This window comes from Neofelis nebulosa, chromosome 4 (genome assembly GCF_028018385.1).
Source record: "Neofelis nebulosa isolate mNeoNeb1 chromosome 4, mNeoNeb1.pri, whole genome shotgun sequence".
NCBI lineage: Eukaryota > Metazoa > Chordata > Mammalia > Carnivora > Felidae > Neofelis > Neofelis nebulosa.
This window is the reverse complement of record NC_080785.1, coordinates 37570126-37586410: the sequence shown is the minus strand read 5'-3', so window position 1 is coordinate 37586410 and position 16285 is coordinate 37570126. Positions and strand designations below refer to the sequence as shown.

At 34.8% G+C, this 16285-nt stretch overlaps 1 pseudogene; it reads left to right on the top strand.

Moving 5' to 3' along the window:
• The first annotated feature begins 5730 nt into the window (after positions 1–5730).
• Positions 5731–6428, top strand: LOC131509110 (guanine nucleotide-binding protein G(I)/G(S)/G(O) subunit gamma-5-like; annotated as a pseudogene).
• Positions 6429–16285: the final 9857 nt, after the last annotated feature.

Below are 16285 nucleotides of genomic sequence, written 5' to 3'. Positions count from 1 at the left end.
TACAGAACCCTTGAATAACCCCTGAAAGAAGGAGTAGTCTTGCTAGTCACTTATCAGGGGCTAAGGATTGGATGGAGAGCAGAGTTTTTAAGTTGTGTGAAATGGCATGTCCAAAATCTGAGAAGATACGGAAGTTTGAAACATTAGGGGAACTTCCAGTATTTCTGGACTCATGGAGCAGAAATCTGAATGCAGAGATGGAAGAAAAGGAGGCTGGAGATTGGAATAGCCCAGTAGTCAAAGATTTTCCAAGGTTTAGGTTTCTACCTTAGAAAGTAGGTGGCCATTGAAAAGTTTAAGATAAATCAGAGGATTTGATTGGCATTTCAAAAATATAACTGTATTTTCACTGTGGTAGATATAACCATATGGGGCAAGATTTACTCATTCCTTGTATATTCTCTGAGCAGTGTTAGAGAATGGGCACTGTGTGAAGCCCTAGGAGTATAAGAATAACACACTCCAGTGGAGTGAGGTGCACAAAAACCAAGCAAATATATACCCTTTAGAAATTAGAAACTCAATGAAAGAAAGGGCTGTAGCTGGAATGGTCAGGGAAGGACACTCTTAGAACTTTCATTGCTGTAAACAACATATTATGTGTGGCAAGCCTTACAAGTAATTATAGCAACTAGATTGTCGTGGCACTTGAGTTGAGAGTGCTGAGGAACTCTCGGGTAGTATTCAATCTGGAATTTGTTCTGTTACATCCCAATCTGGAAGATTTATAAAAACCTTTTCACCGCAGGTGTACCCAGAAAAAATATTTTCATAGTAAGTATTTTTCAAGACTTGAGTTGAAAAATAGTCACACTTTTGAAGGTTATTTCATTGGTATGAATCTCCAAATAGGAATAGAAGTGCTTGAGGTCTTTACTTAAAGATTTAATTTTGAGCAGTTACAAAGGTGTGGAAAGATACCACACTGAAGTTAGAGTTGGAGGCCTGATACAACAGAATAATAAGATCTGAACTGGCAGAGATGGCAATGAGCCATGGACTGGGGTGCTATACTAAAAGTGGGCCAGGGCGTAGTGTAGAAACAGCTGTCACAGAGAAATCTCCAACATGGAGCAGACATTTTATAAGCTTCTCTGGTCAGTGATGGGGGATATGTGATTCAGAACAGAATCATAGCCTATTATTTTTTATTTTACTGTGTGTGTGTGTGTGTGTGTGTGTGTGTGTGTGTGTATGTGTGTGTGTGTTGTTTCTTCTCTAACAACTGTATTTTATATATGTGATTTTTAAAATTTTATTATGTCTATCTATATGCATTTAAGATATATAGTATAAAAATTTTAAAATATAGATTTTAGTGTGTAGATTCTGTTTTTCATAACTAAAAAATTTTAAATGATATTCCAAGTAATCTTTTACCAACTTACCTGGATGGGTTAGATTCTGTAGCAATTGTATATACAAGGTGGACAATACCTGATGATATATGAGCAAGGCCTGTTCCTGTATGGCATGTTGGCAAGTAGTTAATATTTGTTAAATTAAAGGCATATTTATGTCCTTTGGAAACTGTCATATAATAGTGACTAAGAGTGTTGTCTCAGCTCTCAGATGGCTTGGATTCCAATCCTGAATACACCATTTGTTAGCTTGAACTTTAGGAATGTTACCACCTAGTCTTGCTTTCAGTTCCTTTACATTTAGAATGGGGAGTGAAATGCTACCTATATATAGGCAGGTTTTAAGAATTCATTGAGACAATTCACAATCTCTGCCACATGTTAATTGCTCAATGTTTTAACTTCTGATTATTTAGCAAAAATATGTGCAGAGTTTCAGTAAAGAAAAGTTATTTACTGTATAAAATCAAAAGTAAAGTCAGGAAAAATGGACTCATTTTGCTCTGAATAAAGTAACAATTTCGTGTTCAGTTACAAAGTCATCTTGTGGTGAAAATGAGGAGGAAAAAACCTCTAACTTTTATCCAGTTCAAGAAGTCTAATTCAAAAGCTTTCAGGGGCACCTGGGTGGCTCAGTTGATTAAGTGTGGGGACTCTTGATTTCAGCTCAGGTCATTATCTCATGGTCCTGAGATCAAGTCCCTCTGTCCTGCTCTGTGCTGGGTGTGGAGCCTGCTTGAGATTCCTTCTCCTTTTGCTCCTCCCCTGCTCACTCTTACTAAAAAAGGGGGTGCAGGATTTAAAAAAAAAAAGCTTTAGGTAATCCAGGTTCAGCAATGTGGATATATAGATAACACAGTATTCATATGGTATTCATTTTTAATGGGTTTATCTAGTTGACACATTGCTAGTTTTTATTAGCATTATCATTTGGATGGTCATGAATATGTTGGTTGAAGACTAAAATCTCTTAGCATGATTTTACTTAAGTGATTTCAAGAAATGTTCCAAAAGTCAAAGTTCATATTTATAAACTAAAATGCAAATAAAAGGGAATAAACAATAATATAGTAAATGAACTTTTGTTTAGTAATGTGTTCCCATTAGAATTATTGTCTTATTTGAGGAGAATAGTGGTGAAGAAAAAAAGAATAAACCTATATAAAAATTTTCCTTGTTTTTTTTAATAATTTAGAAATGATGTCAGAATACAAAACTGATGACCACTATTTTACTTCACTCCTAGATATGTTTGAAATGTATCTGAAAAAAAAAAGAAAGAACTGTATCTGAATATTTAGGAACACAAAGAAATCTTGCTATTTCCAGGTCTAAAATGTTTGGCCACGTCAAGTAAAAATACCCTGTAATGAAATTAACTTTATTTTTTAAAAGTTATTTGTACTTCTATATGTCTTTAGAATATTTTAAACATCTTGAGAGTCGTGACTATGTCTTACTCATTTTGTATTTCCTTAATGGTAAGGCACATCAAAGACTGTTCAACTATCATAATGTTCATGACAATTTCACTTATACCAAATTTTACTCCAAACATAATGTGTTCTAATTGATTCTAATGTGAGTAGTTATAAAAATATCTTCATTTAGAATTTCACTAAGAAATAGATTTTTCTGTCATACTAGGGCTTACTAGGAAGATGAAAGTATAGGATGTTTTTAGCCTGTACTGACAGGGTTTCCAATCTGATATTTATTGATCTTTTGTAGATATTCTAGCTATTAGAAAGGTTGAAAAAATATATTTCAAAGACCTGTAGTACAAATGAAAAAGAAAAGAAACAACTGAAATTAGTTTTTCACAGCTATAAAATAATGAAAGCCAAATTTTGTTTGAAACAAGGTATATGTTCTTTATTTTGAAAATAGTAAAGTTGAACAGATAGGCATTTAAAAACGATCTTCATGTGCAGTCTGTATTTTGAATAAGAATTGGTGTTGACATTGAGTTTGGGGAAAAAAATCTTTGAATGAGTTATGAACATTTACAGTTAATATTTTGAATGTATTGTGTGCTTTAGATACAGATGTATAGAATGTAATTATTTTGGCATTATTTCAAACAGAATACTTGAACTCTTTTAAAGTGTTATATTTTTCTCTTTAATGTCAGTAATAACTTAATTTTCCATTGAAAACAACATCACTAATGTTAGACCAGAATCCCTAACAGAAAAGCTAAACACTGTTAGTACTATGAGGTTGATCTAACCCTTTAATCCTCAGATATCCCTTTAAAAAAAAAGAAAAAAATTCCCAGGAGCAAACACTTCATTAAAACATCATGACTTATGCACTCCTTTTCCTCAACATCTTTCTCTTGGCAATGGAGAATAGATTTTTTACTGAATTTTGACTAAGTGGGCATAAAAATGAATCTAATGCTTTGCCATTTTTGTTTTATTTGGAAAATGTTAAGAATTCAAAGTTTTATAATACATTCTAAGTGGCTTTTATATCTGGAGAGTAAAAGCCTTCAAGAGTGTTCCTAACATCCTACTTATACTTTCGCTAGGAAATGTTTGACTATATATGCAACTTTAAAAAAAATATTTATTTATTTTGAGAGAGAAAGAGAGCATCAGCAGGGGAGAGGCAGAGAGAGAGAGAATCTCAAGCAGGCTCCACATGTCAGCACAGAGCCGGATGTGGGGCTCAAACCCATGAACTGTGAGATCATGACCTAAGCAAAAACCAAGAGTTGGACGCTTAACCCACTGAGCCACCCAGGTGCCCTGACTCTATATGCAACTTTTAAAACTGATATTTTGTCAACCACTGAATTCTAACTAACATTGTTTATCATTGGCAAATATTTCAATATTGTCTTTTCTGTGAAAGATGTTAGTGTCATGTGGAAAGACAATTACATCCTTCAGCCCTACCAGACTCAGTCCTTATATTTCTTCTGGGATCATTTCTGTCTCTCTTAATTTACTTATGGAAGTGGATGTAGCAACTAACACTACAATATAATTGTATATCTTGCTGCCATAAGAGGATTTTATTTTTAAGAAGACATCATTTTCTGCTTCAGGATAGAAGTAGATATTTTTTAGTGTCATGTTTGTCCTAAATCCAGCTGTGCTACCGAGGTATCTGGTTTTCATTATTTTTTATGAGGAGAGCACTGTTCCTAAACTCAAATAAAGAAAGACATGTGAGTATGTTTGGTTGATGTTACAATTCAACACTTAAGCTTATTATTAGCTATGACTTTCTACATCCTGGAGTCCACATACTTTGCCATTTCTGAAATCTGAACTCAGGTACACAGGACAGTTCTTTAAACAGAGACACAAAAAATTATTATTCCAAAGTTATTATTTTAACTAAATGCAATTGGAACTCAGCAATTTTGAAATGTGTCATTTTCCCCCAAAGGAACTTCTGGGAACAGTGCCCAAATAAACTTTTATCTTCTGAAACAAAACTTGAAGTTTAGCAAAGATGTATTTCTTACCACACATACATATCATTATATGAAAAAATTAAAGACATCACATCATCCCTAGTGTCCAGATTAGTTGAGTTAGTATTCAATTTTAAATGAGAAAAGAAAATTTTGTTAAATTGAGAGTCTCCCCCCAAAGAGAGTATTCCATTGCTAAGGGAAATATGTCACTAGAAGATAAATAGAGTTTATTTCAGAGATATTTGTGATCATTGTTTCTTAACCTTACCAAAAATATCTTGATGTTTATCTAAATTTAGATAAGAAAAGATAAAAATAATGGTTTAAAAAGTAGTTTACTTATTTCATTTATAAGGAACATTGTGTGTGCATCTGATTTATATCTATTTGTCTTTGCTCTTATTAATCTTTGTATCAGTCAATACACCCTTGAGAATTTTGTAATAATCCCATATAACCAATGTGAGTAACTTCTATAACTTTAAGTACAAATATCTTTGGTCATATGTGATCTGTGAACTCATAGGTATTAATATCATTAAAATGAATCATTTGGAAACTTAACATTTGTGTATGAATTCCAAGGAAAGCTCAATTTACACTAATTCTGCTGCATGAAGACAATTGAAATGTCTTATATCTAAAGTCCAGCATTTATATTCTTTCTGGTTATTACTGAGTCATTAGGGACAAAGCATTGACAAAGGTCCTAATGAAACTGGATTATGTTGTTATGGATTCAGTGATTTAAAACATAATTTGCACAATTTTCACTCTATACCAACATAAATTAAAATTCTTAAGTACTACCTCCATCTTGGTATCCCTCTGCTCAGAAAAATCTTGCTAACCCCCAAAATTCTATAGTGAAATTATTGCCTTTTGATATAGGAGGAGCTTATTTTACTGTATGCCTACCTGTATTTTCTGTTTAAGCTTTGAGCACATTCATACATAAATTCTCACAAGTAGTCATATTTATTTATTTGTTAACTTCTGAAATTCAGTCTTTTCATTTCTAGCTCCCCAATTAATCATCCTTGGTGAATCAGGTGTAGAGGCTGGAAATTCAGAACCATGGATAGTTTTGTGTTGTTGAAGTCATTGGCTTCCTTTGATAGAGAGTCAGCCTTGCCTGACCTATGTATCCACCACTGATGAATCTACTGGCTCTCTGGAGCACAATGTCTGGTTCCTCCACCATCACCACTATGAAGAAAATGGTTCAACAGCTCTAACTGGTAGCCTAGTCAGGCTCAACCACGTGAAGGTTTCCTAGGCAGCTACAGATTTGAAACAATTCTGTCTGCAGAATGCTCAACATGACCCCCTGCTGACTGGAGTATCTTCAAGTATAAATTTCTTCAGACTCCAGAATGTCTGTTCATTTTTGTATGAATCTTTGGATGGTTTTCTAAACCACTTTTCATGAACCAGTGAATATTCAAAAGAGAACTAAATTTGAAGCCTGTACAAAAGCTTATCCCTATAACACATGCTATACTATACAAACTTCTACTTTTATCAGTCCTTAACATCTACTTTAAATTTTCATAAATTTCTGTTTCACAGGGGTAATTCTTTTATACACACTGGCAGCAGCATTCAATAAAGTACTGAGTGTAAAAAGATAGAGTCAGCCTTGATAACCCTACTTTTTTGAAAAAATTTTTATTGCAGTATAATTAACACACAATGTTATATTAGTTTCAAGTAGATAATATAGTGACTATGATTCAGCAATTCTATGCATTGCTTACTGCTAATCAAGATAAGAGTCTTAATCCCCTTTATCTATTTCACCCATCCCCCACCCCCATGCCCCTGGCAACCACCAGATTGTTTTGTTTTTAAGAGTCTGTTTTTTGCTTGTTTGTTTCTTTGTTTAGTTTCTTAAATTCCACATGAGTGAAATCATATGGTATTTGTCTTTCTCTGTTTGACTTATTTCAGTTAGCATCATATCTTCTAGGTCCATCCATGTTCTTATAAATGAGAGCTCTCAGTCAGAATTTTTGTGGATCCTCAAACATCCAGTTTACGTTCTTGACTTTACCTTGAGTTTAACCCACGAATGTCAAGGAGAGCCTATTCTCTTAGGTGTTTGCACTCCAAGTCATGTTGGCAGTGAAGTATGTCTTTTACATACATAATGTCTTTATCTGCATTACAGTCTCTAAGGTTTTTGACAGAGATCTATAGTTTATAAAGCCTTATTAACTTATTGGCAGAGTCCAACTATATGTGTGTGTGTTGGACATAACTGGATCCACTTTTCATGTTTCAAGATGAATAATTTGCCTAGTTTTTCTTCAGTTTCCAGTTTATATTTACATTTAACCTGGCTGCATCTATTTTTGTAGTCAATTCTGCTTGACTAAACTACTCTTTATATTTTTCCTTCTTCCTGATTTATCTCTTCTTCTTTTTTCTGTATTGTTTACTTTATCCCCTTTACTGGGACATGGATTCAACATGGTATCCACTTATTTTCTCTTTTTCCAATCAGTCTCTCAATTATCACAAATTAGCATTTGGAAATAGGTTTTTTTAATTAAAAATTTTTTTTAGGGAGAGAGAGAGTGTAAGCGGGGGGGTGGTGGGGGAGTGACAAAGGGAGAAAGAGAGAGAGAGAGAGAGAGAATTTTAAGCAAGCTCTGCACTCACCGTGGATCCTGATATGAGGCTCCATCCCACAACCCCAGGATCATGACCTGAGCCAAAACCAAGAGTCAGATGCTTAACTGATTGAGCCACCCAGGTGCCCCAAGAAATAGGTTTTGACAATGAAAATTATCATGGTCTTCTTGTAGTCCAAGTTGTATAAAAAAATAAGCATTTAAAAATTTATACATTTTAAGCTACTTTTACATTAGCAATACGAGGGATGTTAAAGAAATATGCTACATGACTTACTGTTGAGTAATATGCAAACTAATCAGAAATATAAGAAAGCAGGCACATTAATTTAGAAAAACAACATAAAGCAGAATAAGGACCAAATACTATGAAGAAATGGCTCCTGGGTAGGTTTTTGTTGACATGGAAATTTTTAGTTCTCTTGCTGAAATTTCTAATGTATGCCTTCACTTGCATGGAATTGATTGAATTAACATTTAATTAACATTCAGGCTTTAAAACCAAAGCTTCTATGTAAGATTTCATTAGTGAAAAAGAAAGAGTACAACTCTGCTTTCCTCATCATCCCCAGACTTCTATCCCCCTACTCCTTGATCCTAGGCCAATAGGGCTCCTCAAGGTCAGGCCTTTTGGTCATGTAAGTCCAACAAATAGGAACACTATGTAGGCAGAGGTTTAGTTCTTTTTAGGCTGTTATGAGATGTTTACCCTATGGACAATGAGTTGATTGAAGTGTGAACAGGTCTTCCTTGGAGAGTCAGGGTCTTTTGTATAGGATCCTTCTATGTAGGATCCTTCTATCTATAATACTTGCAACCAATTTGGATGGGGATTTCTATTAGAGGGATTATGTAGCATAAATATAATTTCAAACTTTCCACCTTTCCCTTCTCCATGTTTTTTTTAATGGGATATTTCTGTTACATGTTAACCCACTATTGGGCATGAATCTGGATAGGTAGGTCTCTGAACACATTGCTCCGGCAAGACATCACAAGATAGCTGATGGTTCATTTTTATTATCACTGGTCAGTTTATGCTTATAGCTAACACATCTTCTGGTTGACAGTTTCTTAACAGGCCTTATATAGGGAAAGTATTTATAAAAAGTAGTAGTGAGGTACAGCTTTAACTGTGAACTTTTTGAAGAGATCTTAGTACTTAAATACATGAAGTGATGCAAACTATTAAACTTAGAGTCAGCAGATATAAAATTAGTTCTGCACAGTAGCTCTACTTCACCTGAATGTCATATGAGTGACATAATGTGTAAGTGATTTTAAACTGTAGAGTGTCATAAAATGTGAGACCCTGAAATTATTGTTTGTCATTGATAGTAATATGTTTTTATTCAGACATGGCTGTTTAGAGCAAGGTATACAGGTAAGATTTCAGGAAGTTTCATTATGGAAGTTGGTCTTGATGTAGGCTGCAAAGAAAATAAGAGATAATCCATGGAGAAAGAAAGTTTTAAAGGTAGAGGAAACAGGATGATCATAGCCTCATAGACTAAACTGAGCAGATTGGGAACAGCAAGATAAATACATGGTCAGCTGGTATGAAGAATGTATTGAAAGAAGTGAGAAAATATATACTTACTTGTGATTAAAGAGATCTTTTTCCTAAAGAGATTATAAAGATACATTCGATTGTGATGACCAAAGGAAAAGAGGAAGGTATGAAATACACATTAAATTGTCCCTAATATCAGTCAACATTTTAAAATGCTTTTTTCAAGTAAGAAGGAAGGGGTATTTTCATTTACTGCCTCTCGTAGCACTTTTAACAACCATAGAATATAAGATATATTATTTTCCCAGAATTACATATAGACTGAAGGTTAGCTATCTTAGTTAACTAGCTTAATGACACAAAAATGTTTAGGTGTAGAACTGGGATTTGAACTCTGGCGTTTTTAGTTTGGAGTACAGATTCATTTTTTTCCCCTCTGCCCATTTTTAAAAAAATTTAATTCCCGTGTAGCTAACATACAGTGTTATATTAGTTTCAGGTGTACCTGATAGTGATTCAGCAGTTCCATATATTACTCATTGTTCATCAAGACAAGTGTGGAGTACAGACTCTTAATCATAAAGCTATACTGGCTCTCTTGGCCAAAAGACTAAATGATAGTATGTAGGAATAATGAATAATTAGCTTCCAAAACTAACACAGCTTTAATAATTCTTAAGATAAAATATTTCACATGCAGAAACAAGAATATAGAATATTTTCACTCTCGCGCACAGGCTTAAGAAATTTTAATATTGTAACTACATTTGTTTAACATCATCAAATTAAAGAAAATATAGTTATAGTTACTGCCTTCTGGGAATTCTTCCTGATCCTAATTCCCTCACTTCCTAGAAGGAAAAACTAAGAATTCAGTATTTGTTAGCCTCGTGCAAGATTATTTTTAAAAAATAAATTTATTCCATAAACTATTGTATCAAAATCATATATGATCATTTTTAAAATTTTAAATGTTATGTGAATGGCATGCTAAGTTCAAAATATTTTTAAGGTTAATGCATGATTATACATATACCTCTTAGTTTATTCATTTTAACTTATTCAGAGTCTTCTATTTTATGATTAGACCACAATTTTTCTGTTTTTTTCTTCATTTTTCCCCAATTTTTCTGCTTTATAAACAATGCTGTCATGCATACAAGGATTGAAACATCCTCCGATTCGGTTACTCCTTTTCTGCATGTAAGGAGCTTAGAAGTCGCCACTCTATCCTAACAAGAAGTAAAAAGCTGTAAAGACTGAAAAGTCAGCAACTTTTCTTGGATCTGTAAGAGATAGGAGAACACAGAGTAAATCACTGTGCCCTGTGATGATGCTCCCAAGATTGGAGAGACAGGCAGGTGGATACAGGGATCATGGCTTCTCAGAGCAGAGACTTACCAGTGGAAAGTATAAGGGTAGGAAACTTGAACTGTAATTGACAGATTGTTGGAAGCTCAGTGTGGACAACTCTGAGAGTTAAAAACTCCAGGTCGACCCTGTCATAGGGGGATCTCTTGATCACTGTGAATATTACTTCCAGGAGCTTGACCAGTTCTCAACAGTAAATATTGGAGAAAAATTCCTTCCTTTTTCTAGCAGGGGACAAGGAAAAGGAACCATTTCAAAATACACCAGAGCACTCAGGAGAAATTAATCATCTGGTGTCTATTGTGCTGGGGTTTTATGAAAGCCTAACTTACTTGGCTGGGGAGGAAATAATTCCAATCAGATCTAGATTCCATATAAGAGAAGAGAAATATCTAACTTTAATCTACTCTAGCCATCTTGTCCTATTTAAGTTGGGGGGGGGGAGGTAATGAGAAGCATGTGTGAAGTCCACAATCCAGAGGCACAAGTTCATAAAAGACTGAGACTTAATTATAGGACTATAGACTGCTTCCCTCCCTCAACAGATTACCATCACATCACTAAAGGACTATTTACAATAGCTCCTTTTATTCAGGGTGTCATGTCCAGCTATCAGGAGAAAGTTACAAGGCATACTAAACGGCAAGACAATACAATTAAGTGAGACAGAGCAAGCACCAAATCCAGACATGGCAGGGATATTGGAACAATCAGATTAGGAGTTTAAAACATCTATGATTAATATGCTAATTACTCTAAGGGGTAAAGGAGATGGCAAGCAAGAACAGATGGGTGATGTAAGCAGAAAGATGGAAATCCTGACAAAGAATCAAAAAGAAATGCTAGAGATCAAAAATACAGTGAGAGAAATGAAGAATAACCTTTGATGGACTTATTAGTAGAGTAGGTTCCTCCTATATATTTATATGGCCTTTATAAAGACATGCTATAAATACCTGGACATTTCCTGGTTAACAAGATGTACAGAGGAATGAGATAGTGGGTGCCAAATGTGTCTCACAGGGAGTTATTGAATACTAATATATATTGAGGTTTTCATTCATTATCAGGACTGCAGTGTAGGTGTGGCTATTTAAATGCATCATGCTTTTAGAAACCCATCTTTGAAGTTCTTCATGTAGGAAAAAGAACCCTTGATATCATGGGCAGCAAAGCATTTAACTTTTATTCAGTGTACTCTAGGGGTAATTCATCTCCCAGAGAATTTCTAAGGCTGCTAATTCTAACAATTGGTACACTTCTATTGGACTTGACCTTTATAGTTTGGTCTCAAAACTATAGGCTGATTTTGTGAAGAATGGGTGGAAGTAAAAGCAGTGAAGCCTTGTTTCTCTCATTTGTTGCATTTCTATCTAACCTGAGTCCAGGTGAGCTGGAGAGCTGGCTTTCTATATTTTGGGTTGTTACATATAATGTTTATTTGAGCAGCAATAGCTATATCTACTCAACTGCCCTTGAACCTTTGCAGAAAAGTTTTATATGTTCATATTCTTGTTTCAGAACTTTGTTGCTTAAAAATTGCTCAACTGCTTTACTAAAAGTTGGCTTGATTTTCCTTACTGAAATCTGTAAACCTGCCAAGTTGGAATTTTATGGCTTTAGAAGATATATGTACACACACACACACATGCATATATACATACATATATATATATATATGTATATATATATTCTCTGCATGCTGGCAAAAAGGTCAGTGTTCTTTTTCCAACTTGTATTTCATAGGTAGTTATGTGGCTTAATTTAAAAATTATAGGTAAACATAGGTTGAAATCATAAAATTTTGGAATAATCACATTAGCCAATTTCTGAAAAAATAAACCTGAAAATCAAGGTTTTTAGCCTTAACTATTGTCATATATTTTCCATATTGCATAATGTGTGTGGGGGAAGGCTTAGACATTAAGAAAATAATTTGAATCCAATTTGAATTTATTTTTCTGTATAGTGTAAGAAAGTGGTCCAGTTTCATTCTTTTACATGTTGCTGTCCAGTTTTCTCAACATCATTTGTTGAAAAGACTGTCTTTTTTACACAGGATATTCTTTCCTTTTTAATTTTTTTAATGTTTATTTATTTTTGAGAGATAGAATGAGCAGGAGAGGGGCAGAGAGAGAGGGAGACACAGAATCTGAAACAGGCTCCAGGCTTAAACTGTCAGCACAGAGCCCAGCACGGGGCTGGAACCCATGAACTGTGAAATCACGGCCTGAGCCAAAGTCAGACGTTTAACTGAGCCACCCAGGCGCCCCTCCACTGGATATTCTTTCCTGCTTTGTGAAAGATTAACTGAACATATAATTGTGGGTTCATTTCTTGGTTTTCTATTCTATTCCATTGATGTATGTATCTATTTGTATGCCATTCCATACTATCTTGATCACTACAGTTTTGTAATATAACTTGAAGTCCAGAATTGTGATGTCTCCAGCTTTGCTTTTCTTTTTCAAGGTTGCTTTGGTTATTGGGGCTCTTTTGTGGTTCCATACAATTTTTAGGATTGTTTGCTACCTCTGCAAAAAAAATGCTGGTGCTATTTTGATAGGGATTGCATTAAATATGTAGATCAAAATAAAAAGCTTCTCCATAGTGAAGGAAGCACTAAAGGAACTAAACTAAACAAAACTAAAGGCAACGTATGGAATGGAAGAAGATATTTGCAAGTGATATATCTGGTAAAGAGTTAGTATCCAAAATCTATAAAGAACTTATAAAACTCAACACCCAGAAAACAAATTATCCAATTAAAAGTGGATAGAAGTCATGAATAGGCACTTTTCCAAAGAAGACAGCTAGATGACCAACAGACACATGAGAAGATGCTCAACATCACTGATCACCGGGGAAATACAAATCAAAACTACAATGAGGTATTACCTCACAGCTGTCAGAATGGCTAAAATCAACAATACAAGAAACAGCAGGTATTTTCAATTATGTAGGGAAAAGGACAACTGTTTCTAAATATATTAGATTTGGTTTTTATTGTACAGCACACATATCAGGGCAAAGCACTACACACACAACTACAGATTATATTTGGGGAAAAAACTAAAACAAAAAAAAAAACCCAAAACTGCAAATGCTTTAGTTAGGCAATCCTGACTTGAATCTATGCTGGCAAAGGAGTTCTGGCTCCTAAGACGGGCTTCTTGATGGTACCTGCCCCAGATTTCTGCATCCTCAGTCCTGGGCCTCTGTAAGACAAGGTCCCTGGGGTGGTGGAAACCTAGGCACTGGGAGGGCCTTTGGCTCTCAGCAGGCCTGGGGCTTGGTCCTAGCTGGCAAGGAGACATCCCTAATGAATCTAGATCATCAAAACCTTGCAGCCTTTGAGGATCTGAGTAGGTGGAAACTGCTGAAGACTTTATTATTTTTTTCCTTTTGTTATTTCGTAAAAGCCCCTTCCCTAGCTCCCATGCCCTTAAGACAGGAGGCAGTCCTGAGCTCTGGCCTTGGATGCATGCTACAGGCAAACAGAGGGTGGGGTGTGGGTGCCTTCGTAAGGGGATGACATGGAGAGAAGGCCCAAGCTGGCCAATGTAGGAGAAAAGAAGGGGTTAGGAAAAAACCAGGAGACCAAAGGAAAAGAAAAAGAAAAAGAAAACGCAAAAGCAAAACAAAAACAAAACCAAAAAACCACCAAAACCAAATCAAAAACCTTACTGCACATGACAACAATTTTCTATACCCCAAGTGCTAGACTTGGAAGGATACCAGTCCTTCTAGCTAGAAACAGTTCCTTAAAATGCCCCAACCATTGCAAAATGCAATGGTAAGTCTTGCATTGTTGGTGGGAATGCAGACTGTGGAAAGCAGCATGGAAGTTTCTCAAAAAGTTAAAAATAGAACTACCCTCTGATCCAGTAGTTGCACTACTAGGTATTTACCCAAAGGATACAAAATACTAATTCAAAGGGAGACAGGAGCCCGGATATTTATAGCAGCATTATCTACAATGGCCAAATTATGGAAAACAGCCCAAGTGTTCATCGACTCATGAATGGATAAAGAAGATGTGAGATCTATCTATATAAAATGAAACATTACTCAGCCATAAAAAAGAATGAAATCTTGCCATTTTCAATGACATGGAATGAGCTAGACAGTATTAGGCTAACTAAGTAAAATAAGTTAGATAAAGACAAACACCATATGGTTTCACTCATATGTGGAATTTCAGAAACAAAACAAATGAACATGGGGACGGGGGAAAACAGGAAAACCAAGAAACAGACTCTTAACTATAGAGAACAAACTGATGGTTACCAGAGGGGAGGTGGGTGAGGGGATGGGTGAAATAGGTGATGGTGATTAAGGAGTGCACTTGTGATGAGCCTCAGATGTTGTATGTAAGTGTTGAATCACTAAATCTACACCTGAAACTAATATTACACCATATGTTAACTACCTAAAATTTAAATAAAAACTTGAAAAAAATGAGATAATTGAAGCTCAAAATAAGTCTTAAATTGTATCTCAATATATCATATCTTATTTTTAATGTTCAATAAAGACAGATATATTTATTTTTTCCCTTACATTGGGCTTGTTATCTTATTTTGTAAATGATTTTAGAATAGAGATAACTTTTTAGAAACTGAATATACTTAATCTTAGAATTCTATAGATTCTGTATAATTTTGTGATCAAAAATATTAGAGGAGAAAAGAGGACTTACTCTTTCTTATTTGAGAGCTAAGTTTGGAATAAGACCTCTTAAACTGATCTAGTTGTTTGTTAGTGGACTGGCTCAGTGATTCTCTAAGGGTTCCAGTATTTTAAAGGAATGAATCGATCTTCGAGAATGTAAATCTCAATATGCAGAATCCATATCAATCTTAATTTTATGTTCTCCCAATATCTTGCATGATGCCTAGCACATACATAGTAAGTTTTCAAAAAGAATTTGCTGAATAAATGAATGGAGGCCTAAATAAATTATCTTTGACATTCCAGTATTTTAAAGGAATGAATCTGCTCATTTAAAGGAATGAATCTATCTTCAAGAATGTTTATAGTTGGTGTGTATCTCTCAGATTTCTGCATTAGAATTGTAAGAACACCAGTAGGACTTGATTCCTTTGGTTAAGGGGTGATTATAGATGTAGCAGTCTTGTCATTCTTTAGTACTTGCTCAAGCTTTGGTCTCTTCTTAAACAATTACAGTCTATTTCCTTTTATTTCTTGAACCAATGAAAAATTACTTCTATAATAAAGACCCCTATTTGTACTAGTTAGTGGGATATGCAAAAGTTGGGTGTTCTGTACATCCTTGGCATGGTTACCTAGTTGTTGTTCTCCTCCTTCTCCTCCTCCTCTTCCTCCTCCTCCTCCTTTTTATTTTTTTCTTTTTTAATTTATCAGGCCATAATTCGCTATATATCATGAATACCTAGCTAGCTCTCTTTCATGAGGTCTTTTAGTTTCTAGAGTTTGTAGCGTCCTCTCTAGCCTCTAGGCCCTTGCATATTATTTCTTTCTGATCCCTTTTCCTTGATTAGATAACTTTAGTAATCATTTAATTCTCAGCTTAGGCATTTAAATTTTTTTTTCTAGGATGGCTTCTTTAATTCTGTAATTCCAAGCTGAATACCTATACTGTTTGCTCCCATTATTTCATGCATCTTATGGTATTGTTATTGCCAATTTGTTTGTCTCTCCCAGCTAATCTCTCCTATTTTGGAGCAGAATCCATATCAATCTTAATTTTGTGTTCACCCAATATCTTGCATGATACCTAGCACATACATAGTAAGCTTTCAAAAACAATTTGTTGAATAAATGAATGGAGGCCTGAGTAAATTATCTTGGACATTACTTTGAAAGTGATGTAGTTCCTTGATCTGTTATGAAAACTTGTTTCCTCATAATTCTCATATCCCCTCAATAAACTATACACCATACAGAGATCCTCTGGTTGAGGATTCTTTATAGTTAGACT